At 42.8% G+C, this 24,648-nt stretch overlaps 1 long non-coding RNA gene across 2 annotated transcripts; it reads right to left on the bottom strand.

Moving 5' to 3' along the window:
• Positions 1-1,820: 1,820 nt before the first annotated feature.
• LOC110357611 (uncharacterized) lies at positions 1,821-24,648 on the bottom strand. 2 transcript variants are annotated; one of them, XR_010469974.1, is made up of 2 exons: positions 9,825-24,648; positions 1,821-3,057 (listed from the first exon to the last, which is right to left on the bottom strand). It is a non-coding gene; the product is annotated as an uncharacterized LOC110357611 (long non-coding RNA). The 2 variants fall into 2 exon arrangements; XR_010469973.1 differs by having other exon boundaries at positions 9,124-24,648.

The raw sequence follows: 24,648 nt of genomic DNA on the forward strand, positions 1-24,648 counted from the left end.
TTTTTTTTTTTTTTTTTTTAACTGTGAGAACAGCCATTCACTAGAACAACCTGCTCAGGAGTGTGGTAGAGGCTCCATCACTGGAGCTTTTCAAGATGGGACAGTCCGAGGGTGCTGGATAATAGGCTCCTTTTCCCACAAAAGGTTGGACCAGATGATCTTTCAAGGTCCCTTCCAACCTGGGCTGTTCTGTGATTCTTTAATAGAAGAGAATGTGAACTCTTGAAAATGCAAAAACGGGTGAAAACACTCTGTGTGTCTCTGTTTCTCTGTTTCTCTGTTGGCTTTGACCAGCTGTACCTCCAAAGCCACAGCAGCCTGGTGCAGCAGGCAAGGGCAACCTCGGAGTCCCCTCGGCCGCAGGGTCTGTGTTTCCCAGGCGGCCGCAGCAGCAGCCGGGGCTTTGCAGGAGCTGAGAGTTTCGCAGCGTTCCCACACCCCGGCCCCATGCAGAGCAGCTCCAACAGGAGAGGTAGGGCCAAGATCTCCAAGGCTGAAGTCCTCTTCTGTCCCCTTATCACGAGATTAGATACAGGTAGTTTGGCATATTTCTGTACACAGAGAAATCTAATTGGATTCATTATAGCAGCATTTGCATACATTAGCGTCACCGCTGACACAGAGCAGAGTTAATATTGTGTAACTGTCCCCATTTTGCAGGGGCTGTCAGTCAGCCACCTACAGAGCTGGCAGGAGGCATTTTGTTGGCAGAGACACTGCTGCAACCTGCTCTCCATGCTATTTGTTTGACAAACAGTATTGTATCAGCCAGGACACTTAGCTATCTGTCACTGTGATGACACATATCTGGTCTATCATTAAAAGGGAAATTTCTCTAAATTTATATGTGTGAATATTAAAAAGTTAAATTTTCAGTTAGACTTTTTGTCCTGTTTTATAAATCATAATGGAAGCTGTGAGCCCTTTCATAAATGACTTTAACCAGAAGCACATCTTGAAGCAAAATTTCTCACATTATCAGTTATTCACAACTTTTTGTAATATATATAAAATTATAAAATCTGTAGTATGATCAATAAGCAGTTGGTGTACTCCGAAGACTTTTCATAGAATCATTTAGGTTGGAAAATACCTTTAAGACCATAGAGTCCAACTGTTAACCTAACACTGCCGAGTCAACTTCTAAACCATGTCTCTAAGCACCACATCTACATGTCTTTTAAAAACCTCCAGGGATGGTGACTCCACCACTTCCCTGAGCAGCCTGTTCCAACGCCTGACAACCCTTTCCATGGAGAATTTTTTCCTAATATCCAATCTAAACCTCCCCTGGTGCAACTTTAGGCTGTTTCCTCTTGTCCTATCACTTGCTACTTGGGAGAAGAGGTGAACACTCACCTCACTACAACCTCCTTTCATGTAGTTGTAGGGAGCGGTAAGGTCTCCCCTCAGCCTCCTTTTCTCCAGGCTAAACAGCCCCACTTCCCTCAGCTGCTCCTCATCAGACTTGTGCTCTAAGCTCTTCACCATCTTCATTGCACTTCTTTGAACGCACTCCAGCACTTCAATGTCTTCCTTGTAGGGAGAGGCTTGATGGAATTTGAGTAAATACCATGATTTTGAAAAGTCTTTAATGCACTTTTTTTCTGGTTTTGTTTAGCTGGAAAATGAACATACAGGATGACACTTTTAGGAACCTGATGGTAATCTCAGCCATTGCAATGGCATCATCGCCTCTGTGTGGCCATATGAGGTCAATTCTGTTGATGGAAGAAGAAACAGAACATTTCTGAAACAGAAATTGTAATCACTTTTTGATACAGAATTTGCCCAGGAGGTTTTACAAACAAGACCAATACTAAAATTTAAATTATTTTAATTTTTGCAAGTAATACTACATATTTGGCATGCAAATACATGTCTCATAAAAAACAATTGTCAGCTGAGGAGGTCCACTCTTTTATCACACAAGTGTACTAACAAACAGGACTGAAGATGGCAAGTAAGGAGTAAAACCCAAGCCATTAATGCCTGTATGGATAAGACAGCTAATGAAAATAGCAGAGCAGCTCTTCAACCTGCAGAAGCCGGGGCTGTGCAGAGATTCATCTTCCTGCTGCCCCAGAGGACTTTACTGATGTCCTGCAATCCTAGAGAGACTAACCAGTGACAGCCATGTAAACCGGGTGCTAATGGGTCCTTCCAAGAAGCTGGGGATAAATATGTGACAATCTCTGATAAGTGCTAAGTGGTCCCTATTCTCAGCCTCATTACAGATAGAACTTGTGATGGGGAAATAATAGGAAAGGTGGTGAGATACTGTCAAACAACTGTCAAGGCAAAAGCCAAATGTCATTTCCTAGACAATGCTGCTGTATCAAACAGGCGCTGTAACAGAGTGCATTATGCAAAGGAGGTGCAAGATGGACAGTTTGGCAGTAATTCACTTAATTTGGAGAGGCAGATCACTGTCAGTTTTTCTGGAGGGCAAGTACTTTGCTAATTGATAGGAAATGCCAATGAAGGAACCTATGGAACCACAGACCAAATTCGAAGCTTTGTTTGAATCAAGAGATCTGCCAGTTACACCGAAATACAAGATGACACTATTTGCTAAGAGAGGTTTGGATCAAGGCTGTTTTACTCTTTCTGGAGATATATGAGGATAAAAGAGAGAAGACAGTGATGCTGTCACATTGCTGTTTAGGACACCTCTTCTGACAAGAGCCGTTTGGCACAGCTCTAGCCATTTCCCAAAAGTGAAGGCTTCCTCTCCACCACAGAAAAGGAGCCACAACAGAGTCAAGTTTGGAAAGAATGTGAGAAATGGTATTAAAACCTGAGAGGAGTTGCTTCAAATGGTTGCTCCCAAAAAAAAAAAAAAAAAAAAAAAAAGAATAAAAGAAAAAAGTTGCTCCCAAAGCAAATTTGACCATGACTTTCTTCAAAATGTGTTCTGGCTTCTGTCATGCCTACGAACAGAGAGGACCGTGGTTTTGTAATGCGAGGATAACTCCTGCCAGACATTTGGAGTCTACTGCAAAAGTCTCTCAGGCACCGAGCTGGATCATCCATCGGGGAAACATCGAGGTCCATCTATTTGCCAAAGCAAAACAAAACAAAAAGTTGGTGTCAGACATCATTGGAAAAATACAGGGGAGTTTATCAGTCACAACTTGTTAGAAACAAATAGCTTTTAAAACAAAGCCATGATTTGGAGAGCGAAGAGGTAGTGCTTTTGAAACAAACTGTTTGCCCTTTGCCCTCCTTGAAGGAAGGTGAATGCAGCTCCTGGCCACCCAGCAACCCCATACTCCCCTCTCCAGAGAACATGGAGCTGCAGGGATAAAGAAGCTGTTAGAGCAGCATCTCTCCCAGATAAGGGTGACTAATAACTCGCTCAGCAGGCCTCTCTTTTTTTGGAGTCCCATTCTTAAAGACTTAAAATTAGCCAAGTATGACTGAGGAAAATGTTTCCCCAGGAGTGGTAACCAGCTGAGAAAGCTGGTGGCCTAAGATGAATCAATTAATCCTCATCAGCCAGTCCCCAGAGCAGCAGATCACAGAGGTCACCAGGGCTTTTCATGGGAGTGCTTCTACCAGAGCATGAACCAGCATGCACTGGTACCTCAGGCATTTTTTAGTGGATGTGTCCCCAGCCATCCACCAGCAAAAAATCCCAACTGACCTTCCACCAAGCTTACTGAGCCCTAATGTGATATTGTTTAGATGGGTGCCTCAGTCACATTTTCAAAACCCAAATCTAAGCCTGCCATTTGCAGTGCTCAAACTGAGGAACATCAGCTGTCAGCAGCTGAAGGAGGGCAAAAGCACCCTCACCCCAAGGCCTGCTGCCTGCAGCCTGGTACGAAAGACAGGCAGCACCTCAGCTGCTGTGACTGATGTTTCTCCAAATGTGTGCCACATACAGCAACACAGCCACACTTTTTAACCCCTTGGTGCCTTCAGCTGCTCTTCCCCAGAGTTGCTGATGATGCACATAACACAGCAGGCTTGAGCACCTGGAGAAATCTCAGCAGCAAAGGCCAGGGCTGGGACTGCCTGTCAGGAGAAAAGCAGTGCTTTCCCCACTGCTGCAGAGCTCTTGCTGTGAGCAAATTCCTCAGGGAAGCAATGCCAAAAATCTAAAGACACTAAAGCAAAGAGGGTTTGTGCCACCATAAGGCAGCATTGGGTGTGTCTGACAAAGCACGCAGGATGGAGCGGCTGCAAGGCTCGCTGCCGCGGGGCCTCGGCTCTCCCACTGCAGTGATCCAGGCATGGTCGCTGCCGAGCAAGAAGAGATTGGAGCAAGCACACCGCTCCCTGCGTGACAGCAAAGGGAAACGACAGTGGGATTAAACCCTGCAGACTTCAGTCAGCAACCGCTGCTTATGCCAAGAATTTCAGGCTGCAGATAGAGGTCATGTGGATGTTTACAGACAGCGTTTTAAATCAGTTCCTATGACTCATCATAATACAAATATTTTCCTCACTGAATGTAGGCGTATAAAGATTACCTGCGGAACTGTAGCCACATTTAACTACTGCCATGTTGTAAATATCAATAATTAAATAGTAACCATTCTGAAGATCACTGGAGGAGACAAAGGACTAAACTTATGATGCTGAGAGAAAAGGGTATTTTGCTATAATAACTCTGAGAATGTCTTTAAAAAATATCTAATGAGACTGCATGTTTTCCATAATCTATCTAGCAACTCTTCAGCTTTCAAGTGAAAGCAATATAAAGGATTAAACCCACTATAATTTTAAAAATTCAATTAAGATAAAAAATGTTATGAAATGGCACTTTCATTCTGCAAATACTTGCTCTCTCCTGCTTTACCCAGCCACATTTCCCACCCCAAAAAATAATTTGCCAGCCCCACAAAGGCAATAGCACAAGAGGAGTGCAGCAGAGTCTGTCTGCCCTTTGCATCATCAGGAAAACTAAATGCTGCCTTCCACCTTTCAGCTATCAATGTGCACGCACTGCAGAAAAGTAACGTGGCTTTCCAGTATACAGGTTATGCTTAAAAGGTCTGGAATGAAAAACTGTCAATTGTAAGCCAAGCAAATAGTCTATGGTGTTTATTAAAAAGATAATAGGCCACCCCACAACTGATAGCTACAGTTATGGCTCTAATGCTGCTTGTTTTACAGGACAGAAGGAGGATTGGAGAATGGTCCTGAAACACAAAACCGGGCAGGCCACCATTTCAAGGCAGATTAGGTAGCTACCTAATGATCTGTATGAAATGAGCTGGTAATATCACCCCACTTTTGGAGGCAGTAGGTACTCCCATTAGAAAAATCATCATCAAAGCTATTGTCTTTCTTACTGGAGGCAGACAGTTCAGTCCCAGACCTCCATCCCTTCCCAGAAACAGCCCTTCTCGGCAGCATATGGACAGGCAAGGATGCGGATGCCCAGTCCAGACTCCTCGGGTGCCGTCCCCGTGCTGCTCAGTGGGCAGACACAGGCATTTGCCTTCCCGGCGTCTCCGGGCAGCATTTCTACCCAGGTGGCAGCTCTTGTAGGTGGAAGAGCTGTACCAGCATGTGCTAACCTGGCACTGCAAACCACTACAGCCTTGTTGATAAAACTCTGCCAGACACAGCCTTATGTCAGCATCAAGGTCTTTTTGCTTAAATTTACCACTGTTCACTGGACATCAAAAATCCCCTGTTATTCCAGAGGTGTGGTTTCCCCATAGGGATTTATACCCATGCATCCATATTGGCTTACATGTACTAAAATAAAGATATTGGTAACTGGTAAATATTCCTAAGCTGTTTGGAAGTATAATGGAGACAAAAAAACACCTTGCGAAAGGGGAAAAAAAGGGAAGGAGGGAGAGGGAGCAGGAGTCAAAGGGCTGGTCTGTTTAACTGCTCTCCAAAGAAACCTTGAAGCTATGTCTTTATAGTAAGGTTTTCAGGAGATGCAGACATCCTTTTCACATGTGCTTTGTCAGTTCTGGGAAAGCTGATGAGACTCTCTTTCTGAGAAGGTGGATGGCTTGGCTCCATCCAGCTCTTTGAAATCACCTAATGAGGTCGTTTCATCCAGACCTTGACTGAAGAGCCCGTGCAGCCCAGCAGCTGCTGAATGGCAGAGCAGTCTGAGAGTGAAGGGCATTCAAGGTTTCAAAACCACGTCCTCCCTCATCTCGACATGATCAAATCAGTGATGAGACAGCGTCTGCAACAGTCCTTGTCGGCTGCGAAGATGGAGAGACCAGTCCATCGGTCAGCAATTGGCAGGTGAAACAGAAAGCAGCTCCCATGGTCCCAGCGAGAAAGTAATGAAACTTCATTTCCACTGCCATCTGCTTTGTGACAGATAAAAACTAGATTTTGCCGCTGAGTTTGTCAGGTGATAAATTCAGGTTAGTTTAAGGCAGGAAATCTGGAAAATGCTTATGACTTTTGTCAGCTGTGAGTGCCCAGCAGAGACCCTGGCAATGTCCCTCCTGGCCAACAGAAGCAACCTGAGAAATGGCCGCCCCATAGAAGTGTAAAAGCCAAACAGGGACCTCACACTTAATTATCTTAAAGTTCACATGTCATACAGCAAATGTCATGCCTGTAGTGTCAAGAGATCTGTTCTTTCAGCTTCTGGTCTTTTCATGCTCTTAAAGAAACAGCTCGTCTCTCTCCTCAGTCTGGCAGAACTTCTCGGCAGTGTATAGCTCCAGTACATTTCCCTGGCTCATGGGAAACCAGCCAGAGTTCAAACTCTTTTCCTAGCCCTTTACTTCCTACTCAGAAAGGGAAGAGTGCTGGTAAAAACACCTCAAAATTCAGGTGCTAGATTTACAGATCTCCCTTGGGATTGTTTTTTGTCTTCTGCTGTTAGCCTTCAGTGGATGACTTACGCCAGAAGCAGTGCTCTCGACAGAGCCCTCTTTTCTCCCCTCAGCTCTACAGCAGGGCTTTGGGGTTTGGAGAGCTGATTTCTGTCCTCAGCTACCACTTCTCCCAGCTGCCCATGACTGATCACCCAGGGCATGGAGGAGCTTGAGGTGGGCAGTGTGTCCCTGAGGCATCACTAAAGGTCTTCAAAGCACAGGATCCTGGGTTCAATAGAAGTGGCTTGGTATAGTAGTTGTTACCCGCTGAGCTACAAAACACCATGATAACACAAGTACCAACTAAGTCAGAGTTTAGGTTCTTGTGTTGCAGTGAGATCCTAATTTACTTGGTTTTGATGAGGATAATGCTTTTGCTTGTTATACAGATAGCGTAGGATTTACACTCACTTGAGGATAAGCAAATTTAGCAATTCTAAGTATTCAAAAATGCATTACTGGGGGGAAAAAGAGAGAGAAGCTCTCCTTGAAGGCAGAGAAGAACAGGGACCAAGAGCAGACAGCCAGGTCACTATGTCCTATCCCTTGCTGTCACACAGCCCAGATCATGTCATCCGCTCCAGATGCCAGCCGCTTTCTTTGTAAAATAGCAAAGCATTTGCTCTGTGAATAGGTTGAAGGGCTCATTGCAAAACCTCAGTGTCTAGGTGGATAGAAACCTTCTAATTCAAGTATACTGTATGTCCTCTCTGCATGCTGGTTTTGGGCTGATGCCATCCTTTCAACAGAAGGATCTCTTCTTTCCCAATATTCCCCCTTTGGTATATCAGCAGGCAGGGACAGTGGTTTGCTGGACTTGTCCTGCAGCCACGCAGGACTCTGACAACTCCAAGGCAAGTCCCTGAGATCACCCAGCTCAGTGAGAAGCCCATGCAGCCTTCCCTCAAATGGCAGAGCATCCCTTCCTCTTCAGCCCATTCCAACAGGAAAATGTCTCCTGGGTCTCTCTGATTAAATCATCCCAATGTAAAAGGGAAGAGAGCAGGAGCCAGAGGCAGCTCAGGACAGAGCATGTAGCCTGCATGGCAGCTGGGGCAGCCTTTCCTTCTACCCAGCACTAAACCATGAGAAAAGAATGAATTTTCTATTAAGATTTCTCCTTGTTGCCATTGTCATCTACAAAATACGCTGTGTTTAAAAGAAGTTCACATCAATGCTTAGGTAACATGGTTTAAACATCACTTGATATTGTCCCAGTACAAAGAAATCATGTCAGGGTTCTGACATTATTTCTGTTCTGGTGGGACACCTTCTATTGTTCCTTTGGGCCCTTCTATATAGAAACCCCCCCAATTAAAGCTACACCGCAGAGCTTTGTGACTGTTCCTTCCCCTTGGAGAATAGCACCAAGGTAAAGACCTGTGCCATCTTTCAAGGGATGAGGTGACTGGGGAGGCACCAAGGGCTAGCACAAGGTCTTGTTCCTGTTTTGCAAAGCTCCCCAAAGCACTCAAGGACATTCCTTAAATTCCTTTCTCCCAGCCTGTTGTTTGATAGCCCAGAAATAGTTCCTCTTCAAACACAATGCTGAAAGCCCAAGTAATAAGCCAAGAGTGAAAAAGTTTCAGTGTTTGAGCACTTAAACACTCAATCCTATTTGCCAGGCCAAAAGCTTCAGTGCCCTGTTCAGCTTTAAATTTAAAAGGAAAAAAAGAAAGTATTCAAGAAATGCTCTCTGGTTCCCAAGATTCCCATAAAACAGGGCTGTTTTCCTTTGTTTTCCTTCAGTCATCAGAACTAAACCTTCAGAGTGCAAAAGGTTGTGAAAATAGCAAGGATGAGCTGAGCTGCAGCAGCTCCGCGTGCTTTCATGAAGTCAGCCTGGAGATCATGGCCAGGGTTTTCACATTCAGATGCCTAAATATAGAGCTGTGAATACTCTCCATGGCTGAATTGCCAGAAGCCTTTATGTTCAGAGCTGGAACACCATCAACAATTTCTAAAAAATCGGTCTCTCTGTGTTGTCTAATTTTGGGTACCAAGAAGCAAATCTATTTCAGAACGCAAGTTACTTATGGAAATATTGAGATTCCATTTCTTTCATGTGTCATTCATGGAGTTACTTTGTTCCACGACTGTGAAGGCAAGACCTGAGCTTTCTTAGTATAAATATCATATAATATTACTTTATAAATATCAGACCAATACAAACTCATAACAACCTGGTTATCCTACCCTGTTCGTTCAGCATGTCCTCATAGCAACATGACGTCAATTTCCTGGCTTTAAGGTAAAGCAGTACTTCTGGAGAAAGCACTTTCCGAAGGGGAAAAAAATGCTTTACCTTCCTGAAGACTTTTCTCATGTGCCAGCGTGTGTTGTGTTAACTGCCCCGTTCAGCACAAGTCCTGCAGTAGTCGCGGGGCCGCACTTCTGCTGTACAGGCAGGCGCAATGCAGCGTCCCTGAGCTCTGTGCCACTGGTTAGCATTATTAGGAGTAATTTGACATCATTAGATTATAATTCATGGATTATAACAGAGTAAAATATCTGTTATCAACCTTCCTCTGGGATCCAGAAGTGCTGGCTAGTCTTTTTTATTCTGCCAATCTGACCCTCCTGCAACACAATTAACATTTCACATTAAATGGCCTTTCAGGGATGTCTGTTTAGCCCCTAACCTAGCCTAACTCTCAAGCATGTGAATACCTTTCCACCTGGGAGTATTCCTTTTAAATTATATGTCCTGTGTGATTAGTTTCAGCACAGGCTAAGTTGCTGCAGTAGACAAGGGTCTCCAGAAGAAACACTGTCCCCTTGCCTGCCAAAGACCTCTGCATCCTGTCCATCCTGGAGCAGACTAGGAGACTGGAGATGTATTGCACTCATTTCAGTGGTGGCTGCCATAAATGCTAAGTGGACTGTGAGGCTGGGAATATCCTGCAGAAAGGAGCTATGATAATAAGTCATTATAAAAGTATTAGAAATGCCTCACAATTTGTCAGCTAACACAGAGGAAAAAAGGGCAAGAAGCAGAAAACTCACCTCTGGTCTGGTTACCCTCACATAACATTATTGCATTGACAAGAGCTGCTTGAAGGTGCAATTAGGTCTTGTTGTGATCGTTTGGCTCCCTGTCGCTGGACATGGTACTGACCTCTGCAGTGCCCTGAAACACAGTGCAGGAATTCCGAGGTGTAATGCTCCCGTCCCCACTTTGCACAAAAAATACCATCTGCCTCCCCTGCTCAGGACCGTGGTGCTGCTGTCACTCCTGCTCCCGGCCACGGAGACACTTGTGCTTCCCCCAGGTCTCTGCTCCCACTTGCCCCAGCACTGCTGCGTGGTCATGGACTGATGGGTGGAGGAGCTCATTCTCTTGAACTGGCTCTGTCTGCTAGCTCCCTCTTAATAAAATTACTAGTTGGTTTAAGATGAAGCTGTGTCTCAAGTTATCTTCCAGTTTTAAGAAATTAGAGGATTCATTTTTCAACTTGATCCGTAACTCTGGCAGTTTGACCATTTACTCAGTCAAATGCAAGACCAAACATTATGACATTTTTCTTCCTTCTGTAGGGTATAGATCCAACTTTGTTCCAAATGTCTTGCTACTTTTATCTAATCATTCACTTACACATGATTCAGGAAACAAAAATGGGCAGGAGTTGTGCAAGAAGAGGGCCCTAAAGGCCCTCAGCTGGTACAAATGGCATTTCTTCAGACGGAGGGTGGAGTGCTGCAGCTGTAGAGCAGCTGAACAGCCAACCCTCGTGGTGCCTGGACCACGGGGACCCAGCACAGTGCATATCACAGTGCCCAGGCTGGAGCAGAAGGAAGTGTTGACATCCTCAGCCAGGGGAATCAAGTGTTGAGACAAACCCAGGCTCACCCCACTTGGCTGGAATGCCAGAAAATACTCCCAACAAGCGAAAAAATGGATGCACCTTAATGCACTTTGCAACATTAGGCTCATAAACACAAGAAAACTGCAGGTCCTTTTATATGCAAGAGGACAGACAAGCCTCCTAAAGACTACCAGGCTCTTCCCTGTTGGTGAACTTCTTGCATGGGGGGGTGATGTTTGGCTGCAGCCATGGGGACCTATCAAGTGCCTCATCACAGTTTCCCATGTTCCAAAGTGATGCAAATGAGGGTAGTTTTCATTTAATATGCATAACTGCTTCTGCCTCCTGCTCCCAAACTGTATCTGGTGATACCCAAACCCAAGAGCCAAATAAGAATTCAGATTCATTTATAGAATGCTGCTAAGGAGTCAGAGAGTTAAGATACATTTTCCCCTCTTTTGGGATAAAGTATTAGACGGTCACATCTTCAAAGTAAGACTGCTCTAGTATAGCAGTCAGAAGTAGATTGGGCTGACAGACATAAAGCCCCAGCTGTACCAAAAGGAGAAAGTGATGCTGGCAACTATTTGACAATCAGTGTAGGAAAGGGAATCCCCTCCAGGCCAATGCGGAAATGATGGGTGAAGAGAAAGTATCTTTGCTGTGGTGATATTAATAGCTCATTTGCAATTTTTTACCCAGATCTATTCACTTCAAAAGCTCAGCTTGGGGACTGAGAGAGAGATTTTTCAACAAAACATTAGTCTCAATTAACTAAATGTAACTAAAATAAATGAGCTGATTAAAAAAAAAAAAAAAAAAATATTAGATAAAACTGGTGAAGCCAATAAATCCATAAAGGGCAGATGCTGAAACTTGGAAGGCATCCGAATACAACCCTGCAAGTAGCCCAAGGCAGGGTCAGAGAGGGACAATGAGGCCCTCCCAGGCCGGAGATGCTGAGCAGCCAGACGGTATTGACAGACAGTCAAATAACAGTGGAGCCCACAGCAAACACTGTGCACTAAGGTGGGAAAGAATTTTAATGAGCAATTTCAGTCTCATACATGCTATGAATAAAGGACTTGGCATGGTTCCCAATGACAGTGCCCTCCAGATTAGAGGCTAAGTAGCAGCATCCTCAAGGGAGGATGAAAAGAGACAGCAATAGAGTGAGTTTCTTTCTTTGATCCTGATATACTAATAGTGTGCATAAGAGCTATGTTGAAGCAAAAAGAGCAAGCTGAAGAATAAAAACTAAACTAAACTAAAATGAATAAATCAACAAAAGCACAATAAAAGCACAATAAATCAAAAAGCACAAGAATGTTAACTGATTTTAAGGAATAAATCCAAAGACCTATAGCAGGTCAACAGTAACTGATTCATCCAATAGTTCTCCTTTAAAAGACCATTTTCCAATGTCTTCGGAAGGACCAACATCCCAATTCTCTCAGATGAGGCAGATGTACAAAGGAAGCAATATCTTGTGGGATGACAGGTTCTGCCCTCAGAAACACCACGGAGGAACCAGCATGTACAGTAAAGGCAAAAGGAACAAAATGTTCTTCAGGCATCAGGGGGCACCAAAAAGCTCAGCTGCCTTCTGCAAAATATCTGCACTATGTTATTAGCCCAGGGTAAATGAGCCAGATGCTTCCCCCAGGAGCCATTGCAGCCCGGCGGGCCTGGGGGTTGGCAGATGGCTGCTGAGGATGCCTTTCTGCCCGGAAAACCGGGGATGAAAAGAGTGTGCCCCGAGCCCAGCTGATCTCTTGATGACAGACGCACCGGGGCTCTGTCCCCAGGCCCGTGTGCGGCAGGAGCGCTCCCACCCTGGGTGGTGTCAGCACCAAAGTCTTTGCTCTCCTGAGCAAAACACAAGCTGCAATGGTGCCTTTGCAGCTTTGATCCTACTTTAGGTTAAAAAGTGTGATAGGTTAAGCCAGCAAAACTCATTAAAAAGGCTACTAATACCATCGTAAGGCTGAAAGAGCAACATGCGCATTATTTCCCCAGCTCTGCAACACATTGTGCTGTGCAACCCCCCAGGAAAGCGGCATTTTTATTTTTTCAAGCGACTGTGCTGCCACACATGCTATTGTGGGCTTGGCCCCCTTGTGAGAGCAATTTCCCAGCCAAGCTGCTGCCACGGCTCGTTAAAAGGACGGATCCTCTCACCGCTGTGCCCTTCATTTCCATTTGATCCTGTCCATTATTTCTAACCAGCTTTTTATCAATCAGTGTCCTGCAAGAAACCCCCAAATTGAGCATATAACGGCAACCTAGGCACATACGGTGCTCGTGCCCAGATAAAGAAATACCAGTTAAGCTGCAGATGGCTCTGTGTGATGCTGAATGTGCAACCTCACTGCTGTTGATGTGGCTTCAAATATGGGTCTTCAGCAACCCTGAGCACACACGGCCAGGGCCGCCTTGAGTGTAACCTGAGCATCGGACAGACACATCTCTCCTTTCAGACTTTTCCTTTGACATAATCAGGAACTGGAACATTTGAAAGCAATTAAATGTTAGAAAGGAAAGATGTGCAAACTCTCTGTTCCCCCTCAAACATGTAACTAGTTACATTTTTTTACCTCTTTGGCAAGTTTTTAATTATTTTTGAAAACATAAGGTAAATATTTTACAGAAAAGGTTTTAAACTGTTGGGTTTTTTCCTCTTTTCCTAGGTAGAGCCAAAAATCTTCAGTGTTTTCTACATCAGTGGCTTCCCTCAGGTTTTTCACTTAAAAATCAAAAAGGTACAATTTTGCCTCAGTAGCTATTATTTATTTGTGCGTTTTCCTGCAAACAAGACCAACTGTTTAATGGAAAGTCATCTCCTGTGTTTCTCAAATAAGAAAGTAGCTGCTGTCCCAGAGGCAGACGTGAGTAATTGCTTGGTAACAGCCAGTGCAGGGCTTTGCTTTTCACCCTGGGCCTATTCCCAGCGCAGACTCGTCAGCTGCTGCCGAAAGGAGGAGACTCACAGAGCTGCTCAGCCACTCTCGTTCCCAGCGATTTGCAAAGTGTTTCCTCACACCTGCCACGGCCCAAGTCCTAAACCCTCCTGAGCATGTTTGGCCACCTGCTCTCTATCCTTCCTCTGTGACAGGATTTAAAACCATGCCGCATTTTTCCTGTCTTTTGAGCAAAATAAGGTCCTCAACCCCCAGTTTGTCCAACCAGGCAAGGGCCTTTCAGTTAACCAGCAAGCAGTGGGGCAGTGTCACTGGAAAGACAATGGGCCATCCCTTTGGTCACTGTATTTCTGGTGAAAAATAAGGGCAAAGCATATGGGGGAAACAGACATGTGGCTCCACGCTCTCTTCTTTAGCCCCCCCACAGCTGTTAATATCCTCACCCAGGCTGTCATGCCAGGTTGATTTCGCCTTTAAAACTTTAGGAAATCAAAGAATTTGGATCAAATGTCTCTCTGTTGGGTTCTGACACAATACTCTCTCTGAGAAGTGAAGACCCAGCTTATAGGGCTACATAAATACAGGTACACTCAGGGTATATATTAGGAGGAAATCTTAGGAGGAAATTATCTGTGACAATGTAATTAAATACTGTTTTATAAAGGATATATATTAATATATATGGGGAAGCTGAGCTGAGTTTGCATGAGAAGTTATGACTTGGTTATTTCCTAGCAGCTGAATGTTTGACCTTGGAACTGTAGCATTTCTTTGCCCAAGTTTTCACATGTCATATTAATAGGGAACTTCAGTAGCTTCAGTCACAGATTTGACAAGTATCTCCAGTGACCATGTTCCTTGTTGTCTTTTAGCTTCATTACACATGGCAAGCATGAGGGAGATGGACAGAGTGAATGAGATTTTTAATTGCTTTGGAAAGAATGATGTTCTGTTCATGTTCAAATTTATACCAAGTCACTTGTTGGGGTATCTGGCTTTTAGCCTGTATAAAACAATAATGAAAGGGTTAACAGGGAATATAATAGATTATTATTTTAAAGCTAACAAGTAATTAATTTCCAATCTTATTTTGCAATAAGCAGTCTTGCTCCCACTGAATCCATGGTAGTTTTATGATTCCCATTAAATGAATCAGGCTACAAAAGTACCACGTAAGGTAAAATACAGCACTTAAATCAACCCTTTATTCTGAAATTCCAGGGTCTTCTCCAAAGACATGTAGTATTACTCTCATTATAAAGATGTAGATGCTGATGTTACACAGAGTCACCCAGATGCCCATGTGATGGACGGGAAAATAACATTTCATAAGCTGCTTAAATAAAGGAGCTTCAATGAAGCTACAGATTGTAGTTCCAACTGATAACTTATTATTTTTATTATTTACAAGGGAAGTTCAGGTTCTTGCAATCCATTTTTAAATGCCATTTGGAAATGCTATTCCAAATATTTACACCAAAATAAAGTATTACCTTACCTATTAACAGTTAAGATATCTGTTATTGCTTTCCCTAAATACCTGAATTAGCTCAAGGGCTGCCCAGTGCAGGTAAAATCACTCCCCGCAGGGAAGGACAGTGGCACAGGGTGACTGCGATACCACAGCGAGGGGAGGGCAGGTTGGATGGGGAAACGGCACTGGCCGTGCTGGGCAGCAGGACCCAGCCCCGCACCCCTGGCTGTGACCCCCGCCTGCTCCCCACAGCAGGGCAGGGAGGGTGCCCAGCTCCTGCCTCCCATCAGTTCTGCTGCTGCAACAGCCACTACAGGCGGCGCGTGGCCTCAGTGTCAGCCTTGGCACCTGCAGATTGGCAAACACCTTGGTGAATCAGGAGTGAACCGTCCCGGTTTTCTCTAAAAGTGCCTGGCAAACATGGAAAGTGAATTCACAGCTGCATCTTCCAACAGCCTCCAGGCTACTCTTTCTCAGGTCTTCCCATCAGGGCACCCATACCAGCAGTTTGGTTTGAGGCATCTTGCCAGCCCTCTTACACACTCTTATTCCCCTTGGACAGGCTGTATAAAGCAAAGGGCATTTGCTTTACATCATTACCCTGGGTCCTGGTTCCCAGCTGAACATTGTTCAGACTTCTTGTGGCATAAAGGCACTTCGACTCCTTCCAAGAGCAAGATGCAGGTTTCTGGTAGTTACTGTGTAGTAGGGACTGCTGATTTTGTCTCACAGCAATGAGTTATTTCCCCTCTGTCTGATACCTTGAAGTGTTTCTGTTGGAAATTATGTATTCAAAGACTTGGCAAACTGAAAATTAGCAGTAATTTTCTTTTTTTAATAATAAAAGCAACCAGCATTTCCAAAAATACTCTTCTCATTTATGTATCAATCACAAGGCAGAAACCGCTCTTGAATTACCATTACTGGTAGGAAACTGCTTTAACTTTACAGATACCAGAACAAAGTGCTTATTTTTGCTATCATGAAAGAAAAAACTCATATGTCCTTCAGCCTGCCTGTATTTCAAAGCCCATCTGAAGCAGAGCAGCAGGTGTAGCAGTTCCTCCCAGTCAGCTGAAAATATTGATGACGAATCACATATCTGCCCCCAGGATCTCTGCCCCTCCTCCAAAAGCCAATCTCTTGGACTTGGCTGAATGCAAAGAGGGCTGCCCAGGTCCACCTGCTCTCCCTCGTGCTACATAATATGCTCTCCAAGCCCAGACACAGCTGGAAATGTATGGAATCCAAGTTCAGAAGAGGCAACTAAGGACAGTGGGGTATAAGAGAGTGGGCTGCAGAAGAGAATAATTTAGTTTCTAGTTCCTAGACTTCTGTGAGTCTCTCTCCAAAACGTCCCCCTTGCCTGTTTAGCAAATGCCCAAAATAAATTATTATTTTACACTGTGCAACAGCATTTCTGGCTACACCTTACACCACACAGGCTGTTTTGCTCAGAAGATCCGGGGCAGCAGCAGTGGCTGCGGAGCTAGAGCTGACGGTGCGACCAGGAAGCCTGTCTCCTGAGCGCCTCCATCTCTTTCTTCTGAAGGAAGCTCCACAAGTCTGCAGGTTAGCTCACAGGATATATGTTCCTGTCTACTACCTAAATGTATTTCAAACTTTGTAGCTTTGGAGGCAACTCACCAATATCACTGCTACTTTGCAGTTAACATTTATGGGGTTTTCATTGTATGGTTGCAGAGGAAAAGTCATCTAAAAACAAAGTTTATAGGCCAAATCGAGGTCATGTCTTTCTCTGTAATAAACAGCCTTCTAACATGGCTGCCTAATTTCTTCCCAGATAAAACCAGCTCCTTTTTACAGCTACCTTTTGTTTCCTGCTTTTTGCCCAATTATCCACCCAATGAGCCAACTTTCCACTTATTCCATTACTCTGCATCACAGACATTGTACTCTGATCTGAAATGTTGCCAAATGCTCTAAAAAGCTATTGCACTTCTCTTATAGCACTAATATCTTCAAACAATTCCACTACATTAATGAGTTATGGCCTTTCTTCCTAACACTACAATCACTTTCCCATTTTCTACCCCTGGCTCTGGGTTAATTTTCCGTCAGTTGTTTATTCCCTTCTTTAGTTAAGAATATACTGAAGGAATTTCTTAACCACTTCAAGTACAAATTCATATCTCTAATTTCCCTGAATGCTCCTATTTTCCAACCTTAAAGGTTTTTCTTTGAATATCAGTTGGCAAGTACAAGCATTGTCCATATCTTTGAAGTTACAGCTGAAATACACACAATGTCTTTATGTGCTATGATTAAAATGTACCAATTCGTTTGTTTGAAACTAGTGAATCAAATGTAACTTTCACTATATGCCAAAGTAGACAGTCTAAGCAAAACGAGAGACAAATTCAATTTCAGACCTGGTCCTCAGAACTGACATGCCAGGGGCAGCTAAATTGCCAACCGAACAGAAACAAAACAAACAAACAAACAAAGGCAAAATGAAAATGGGTGGAACCAATGTATACTTGCAGTCCAGCTTAAATTATCCAGGTAGTTCCTTTTAGTCCAAGGCCCTTCCACTTGCTTGATCGCTTGGCTTGGGAAATGAGACAAAGAGACTGGGAACAAGAAATATGGTGCTGGCAGGAATAAGCCTGTTATGAAAGATGTGCAGAAACAAGGAGAGACAGGGGCTCCGCCAAGGTCTGAGGACCTGCAGAGAACATGCGTTTCTTCCACGTCTGAACCAAGTGAAGATGAACACAAGTTCAATTAGGTTTTGCTGCATCCAAATGACATCTCTTTATAAGCATTGTACAGCCAAACAGTAAGCCTACAAGGTCTACTAGACAGTCCCAAAATTATATAATTTCTTTAATCAGAGGGATCCAAAGGCAGCTCAGAGTCTACTTGTGCCATACGTGAAAAGTGGTGTGCTCCTGGAGACAGCTGCTGGCCTCGGCTGTGGCAGCAAGGGGTAACCTACGTGAGGGCCCAGCAGTCCAGGTGACCCTTGTGATCGGAAAACCAAGCTAATTTCATCTGTGTGCCTGTGTAAGCAATAGTGCAGAGTCTCTTTTGCCCTTAGTCCCTACCCCAGCCCTGGATACCCACATCAGGGCTGGGAATGCTGTTCTTGCGCCTTGAGCCCCGATGCCGAGCTGGGTGCCCACACAGGTGGCTGGAGGGCTGGCTGGTCACCACAGTGCTCCAGGGCCACCACGCCATGCTGATGTGGACACTGGGGTCACAAGCAGTGAGAGCACAGTACCACATGCCAAGTGTGCCTCGGGGGTTATATGATTCAAGCCATTTCGCTGAGTGAAATGAGAGCAAAGTGGTGAAGGGCACCAAGAGGCACTTTTGACAAGAGACTGATTGGAGAAGCATCACTCAGGTCAGGAGGGAGCAGACAAGAGCAAATATGGAACAGTGCAGAAAAAATGTGGAAAACGAAAAGGAGGAAAGAAGAAAAATGCCTATGAGGTTGTTTCTGTTGCTTTTTATTAGTGTTGCAGACTTTATATTTCGTAAGAAAAGTATTTCAGTCATGCTAAAACGCCACAGTAAATCAGTACATGTCCTCACAGTTGCAGAGGTGCCATCTTCTAAGTCTCTGCTTTCTCCCTCAGGTTTTATAGATTCCATGTCAGGGACTGTCCCCAGTCCCCAGGACACTTACCAGCTCAGCACTTTCACTTCTGCCTGTCTTTACTTACCTTGCACAGTCTCAGTTTACACACTCTCACAGCTCAGCGACAGCAAACTGAGATCAGGCAATGGTGCTGCAGAAAACCAGCCCAGGGTCACGGGCGGGCGGGCAGAGCGCTGGGCCAGGGACCAGCGGTGCTCCTGAGCCTACCCTGGGAACCTTCATAATCAGGAAGAAGTCATACAGCTTCAGCTAAACAGTCTGCTAAAGTATAAATGCTCATCTCATGTTAAACACATTTTTGAGGTCTGAAAAATTCAATACTTTACCTCAGAATTATTGCCAGTTAAAAAGTAGAACCACCACCCCTCACCTCACTCCTGCCCCCAAAAATCTGTTTCCCTGGTATCTAGCCTCACTGCAGCAGGAATTTACAGAAATCTCTCAAGAAGACCACAGGTCCACTTCTATAGTAAGATTGTATAGTAAGGCTAGAAGTAGCCTGTTTTACTTATGGCCACAATTAAAGGAATTGTTTAAGGGGTGAGAATTTTAGTCTTGGGCATTAATTCACAGGCACTCAGCAGAATTGTGTCCAGCTTCTGATCATTCATTGGGTCTGACTTTTGCTGACATTTTTCCTCCTCTTTTACTTTATACATATTGAAGTTCGATTTTAAAAATAGCTCTTCATTTTTGTGTCATTCGTTTACAAATTTGGGGAGGAGGGAGGCAGGGAAAAAGAAACCCCAACGTCCCCTAATCAATTTGAACAAAAAGAAATGTTGCAAAAATCACCATTTTCAAGCTTTCTGAGAAAGGTATCAGCTTTATCAAATATCAGCATACTCACGCGTATACACCTCTTCTCCACTTAGGTGAAGTTATAATAACAAAATAATGTCTTCTGGTTTTCCTCTCCACTGAAAATGGTTGTGTACATGCACTTTTCCTTCTGTCCAGAATGTGTGGCAGTTTGTAAAATCCTGCTGCCTGGCAGCCGTCAGAAGTTAATGACAACACACTTCACAGGACTTAAGTATCAATATCAAAGGCTACCTGGTTCCAGAGGGAAATAAAACTCTTGATTTGCAGTCCAAGCATCAGCCTGAAAGGAACTTAATTATATTAACTACAAAATGTTTATTACAAGATTATTATTTTTTTAATTTTACAAGTCTAGTATTTTGAGTTGTAACATAGAGTTAAATTTACTCTACAAAAACTGATTTTAAATTCTCCTGTGAAAAGAATTAGAAAATTAAAAAATAGTTATGCTTAAGTGACTTATTACAATGGGTGATGGTGAAGAATTGGAGTGCATTACACAGATATCTGCTTTGCAAACAAAAAACACTACCAAGGTGGTCTCAATGACACTCCAGATGTTACTGTTATGTGACACTTTTTTCTGTCTACCCTGTAAAAACAGATCTACAAACCACATTATAGCTAACAACATCTATTGCAGCTGTACAAAAAGAAAAGAAAAAAAGGAAAGGCAAAGGAAACATAGCGCATACAGAAGAGAATTTAGGAACACAAGACTGCACAACCGTTTCTGGGAAACTGGAGACAACCACAAAATAAAATTGCTTTCATAAGTTGATCAAAAAACATCTTAAAGTGGCAGGAAACTCATTGGGGCAAAGTTAAGGGCCATTGGAGGTTAAAGAGACCAATTTTTGTCTCTTTGGTTCTTGCCCACATAGCCACAGTAGCCATAAGGCACAATAACTCATCAGCTTCTCTGCTGTACAACTACTTTTAAGCTTTTCCATTAATATGTAATTTGATTTATGAAGCAGATCACGCAATTCATACAAGGAACAAAAACTCATCACTAAAGATGATGCTTCTGCTGCCCCCGAACTGCCCAAACAGCCACCACCGGGGGAGGTAGGAGACCCGCTCTCCAGCCCGTAGGCTTCGCACAACAAGCTGTGTGCTCACAGAAGGCAAATTTTATTTTGGGTAGATTAAAAAAGAAATGTTGTTTATATTTCTTCATTCCCCCCATCAGCTGTCAGCTGTGCCTTGCGGAAATGAGTAACAATTTGTAATACTGGGCACTACAGAGATCTTAGTAGTTTGTGAAGTAGTTTTCATGTAGCTTTTATACCAGCTCTGTACAGCATTGGAAAGTTCACTTTGCACTTGAGACTTTCCAGCTCAGCTTCACCACTCTGCATTTGAAAAGGGATTGACTGTGTATTAGGTTTGATTTCTCTTTAGTAAAGTAGTTCCAGTGTCAGGCAAAAGTAACACAGTGAATAATGGTGCCTGTTCTATATTCAGGAGGCTTTGAGAAGGAGAGGACGTATACTTAGAACTCTCTCTTTTCACAACAATATGAATGAATAAGAAAGTCAGAGCTTTACCATCAGTGACCCAAGAGCACAAGGAATAGAGATGTGGCAATCCAGGTGCTGCACACTTACTGGAAACCAGACTTAAAAGCTAACTTTAACACTTTGAAAAGGTAACATCTTTTTGCTCTTTGTAAAATAAGTGAGGACTGTTCTGTTTTCAGTAATCATCAGCATCTAATATAAATTCAGAGAATTCAGCTTATTGTTTTGATCACAGATGAAGTGAAATTATACAATTTAGAAGTATATTAAATATATAAGTATCTAATAATTTTCTAATGTGTATTTCTAGATGTACAAGACCAAGGAAGTGAAAAGGAGAGAGTGAAAGAGATTCTGTTACTAACTTGGGGATGAAAATCTCCATGTTGCATAACGAACCTTTGTATCCCACCTATTTACAAACCTCCCAGAAGTGCTTTATAAATCTAACTTCTTTTCAATAGGTAAACCTAATCATCTATTGAAAGTAAACAACGCATTTCCTTTGGAGTACAATTATTCCAGAAAAATCTTTCATCGAAAAACGTAATCCAGAGTGATAAATCATTTAGAACATTAAAATCACTTGCATGAACAAACACAGCTTCTCTTGGTAATTGTGCTTGCTTGCCCTAGGCATAAGTTTGTTACATATGGGAAGTGATAATACTTGTGGTTACAGTTCTCAGTACCACGTTTTCCTTTCCCAGCTCACACTGATAGTAACACTTATCCAGCAGCAGTTACATAAGATGCAATTCCGAACATTTATAATCCACCTCTTGCAAACAATGAACTGCATCAAATTAGCCCCTGATGTGCTTTGTACTAGCAAAGCAATTTGCAGAACCATCATGAAGTATCAGTACTATTATTTTTCAGCAGTCAGTAATAGCCATTTTTTCTGACAGTGTTACCTGCAAAGGCTTGGCTATATGAATTTAGAGTGGCTGCCACGTAACTGAGAGACCCTCATGCAAAAGGAAGAGTTCAGTGTCATTTATTTCCGCCATCTCTGGGAGCTGGAGTACACATCCACCTGATTCAACACCATAGGATGTCCCAGGAGCAACACCAGCAATGGTTGAGACCACTGATTTCCATTGCTGGTGTCCACCGCACCCTACTCATTATGGCGTTTTGTGGGACTCCGAGCCCTGCCGTTGCCCTGAATAACCCACCTCACTTGTTCAGCTGTGTATGTTTCTACTTACAGACTATCCTTCAGGATAAGCCCACTCCACATGCCAGCCAGTAGCCCTTGAGAGCAGAGGAGGTTTCTTTCCTCGGTACATTTGTTTTTCTGTTTTTAAACCTCCTCCCTGGGACTGGCTTCTTGCTGTTCTCAGTGGAATCCTGTCCCTATATATCACCTAATGCTACACCTAATTACTACAAAGAAAATTCAGTGTGTAACAACTTCAAAGGTAACAACAACAAATCTTTTACTTCCTCAACAACATTTCATAATCATTATGTATAACTTTTTTGTACGGACATTTCCATACCTTTGAAATACTCATTTTCACTTCACCACACTTCTTTAAAATTGGCAGCAAGTGGGAGATGTTCAGACCCTCAAATTTTGCTGGTAGTCAACATGAGATACTATTAACTCAGAAGGTTTGGTTCTGCAGTCCTTGTACCACCAAGTTCAACCAGCACGTAGGTTCTACCAACCTGATCGTTCTGAAAGCTTTTTGACTGACAAGCTCTGTTTTGCACAGCCACAATAAAGGTATAACAGCATGTAAGGAAAAATAACATCTGCTTAATCTCAGTGTAGTACCCACTGACTCCGCAAAGGCTGTCATTAGTGTCAGTGGCGGATGCAGCCACCGCTCTGTCCTTTCAGCTGCGTTAAAGGACAGGACCCAAAACCAGAGGGATGAGGCATCAGTGGTGGGCAGCACATGCAGCAGAAAGATTAGCAGGAAATGTGCACATATATTAGAAAAGATGCCATGGAAGTTTTCCTACCACAAAACAATAATTTAAAAAATAGCCTATCATAATCATTTCTGTTAACTTGAGATAGACTTGAAAAAAAATCCACAACTTACACTGGATGCCAGTTTATGCACAAACCTAAGGTAATGTCTTTTTTTTTCAAACCGAAATGCAACTAGGGCACTAGCTAGAATGGAATATGATTACTCAGGTCTGATCTGATAGAGTCAGCAAAAATAAGCAAAGTAAGATCAGGACTGTAACCATGGGGGAAAAAAGAAGTATAATATGCATGTCTGTGTTATATAAAGTCTAGCACCCTTGTATTGGTTTAGTAGGTTGTACTATGCTCCCTTCATGCTTGTTTTTAAGGAAAGAGAATAACAAGGTATTTGATTTTAGCACGCAAAGATCACAAGAAACTGAAAAAATATAAAGGCAGGAAGAAAGCAGGACTGCCTGCAGCCTCTGTTATCAACCTGGATGACAGGCGTTTGAAAATACATCACTTGGTCATTTTAACAGAAAGCTATGAAAAATCCTCCCCTGCACAGCAAGACATATTATCCATACTGGTTTATTTTTCTCTGCAAATACTGTTATCTGCTCTTCTTTGTCCCAAAACTCACTACAAGCTCCATATGCTGCATCATATTCACAACCCCAAACACTTGCTTTTTGCAGAAGACCATGGTGTTATTTGTGCTCTTTATTTAGATATTGCATAATTGAGGGGAAGTTATTTTAGATTGTTATATTAAAGCAACATTGATTCAAGATCTACAGTTGAAAAGTCTCCAGCAGCATATAATGCCATGAATTAATGTGGTGTTTCTCTAACCTGAAACCATCACATATTTCTGGGTATGACACATACCAATGAGTATTAAGATAATTATCATTAATGTTTCTTAAATTTCTGTTAATTACATTTTATAAAAATGAAAATATTAAAAGCTCATATAACATTACAAATGCTTATGATAGCCTTTCATTTAGAGCCCTCCAAAAACTGCAAGAAATTATCATGTCTAGCAAACTTCTGTTAGGAATGCCATCTTGTGGCTACAAGCTGTATGTAACAACTATTCGAGGTAATTTCAACTAATTTTTTACCTGCAAAATACTGTTTTTGCAGAAATGAGCTATTCATGTGTGACTCTTCAGAACTCTATTGTAATATTTTATTAACTGTTCTAAATGAAAACGACTGTGAGTATGGCTTTCCCGTCCCCATCTGTATTTAATGCTAATTAATTATGCAGGGACCACTAGTTTCATTAGAAGATCAGATGCATTTATTAGCATTTTAAATAGAACCAGATTGCTACATGTACTTAGTAAAAAAGTCTACTCAATTCCTACTCTATTTAGATATATTTTAGTGAATTAGTGAATTTAGCGAATCTCAAATGCATAGAAAATACATTTTTCTCAAAATATGTTTCTAGAGCAGAACCCTCTGAGCACACTTCAGCTTCTCTACACTTAATGGAGCATCTTTGGTTGGTATATAAAACGTTGCATTTAACTATAAAAAGGAAACATTGGATTTTTCAATTTTTCTTATATAGATCTTACTATGAGCTCAAAATGAATTGAAAATGGCCATTGGATCACAACTTGCTCATCAAAGCAGAGAGAAATGTTAGGTAGATGATACTGGAAAGAAGGGTTTTAAAAGCATCTAATAAACT

The sequence above is a fragment of the Columba livia genome, chromosome 2, assembly GCF_036013475.1.
Source record: "Columba livia isolate bColLiv1 breed racing homer chromosome 2, bColLiv1.pat.W.v2, whole genome shotgun sequence".
In the NCBI taxonomy this organism is placed as follows: domain Eukaryota; kingdom Metazoa; phylum Chordata; class Aves; order Columbiformes; family Columbidae; genus Columba; species Columba livia.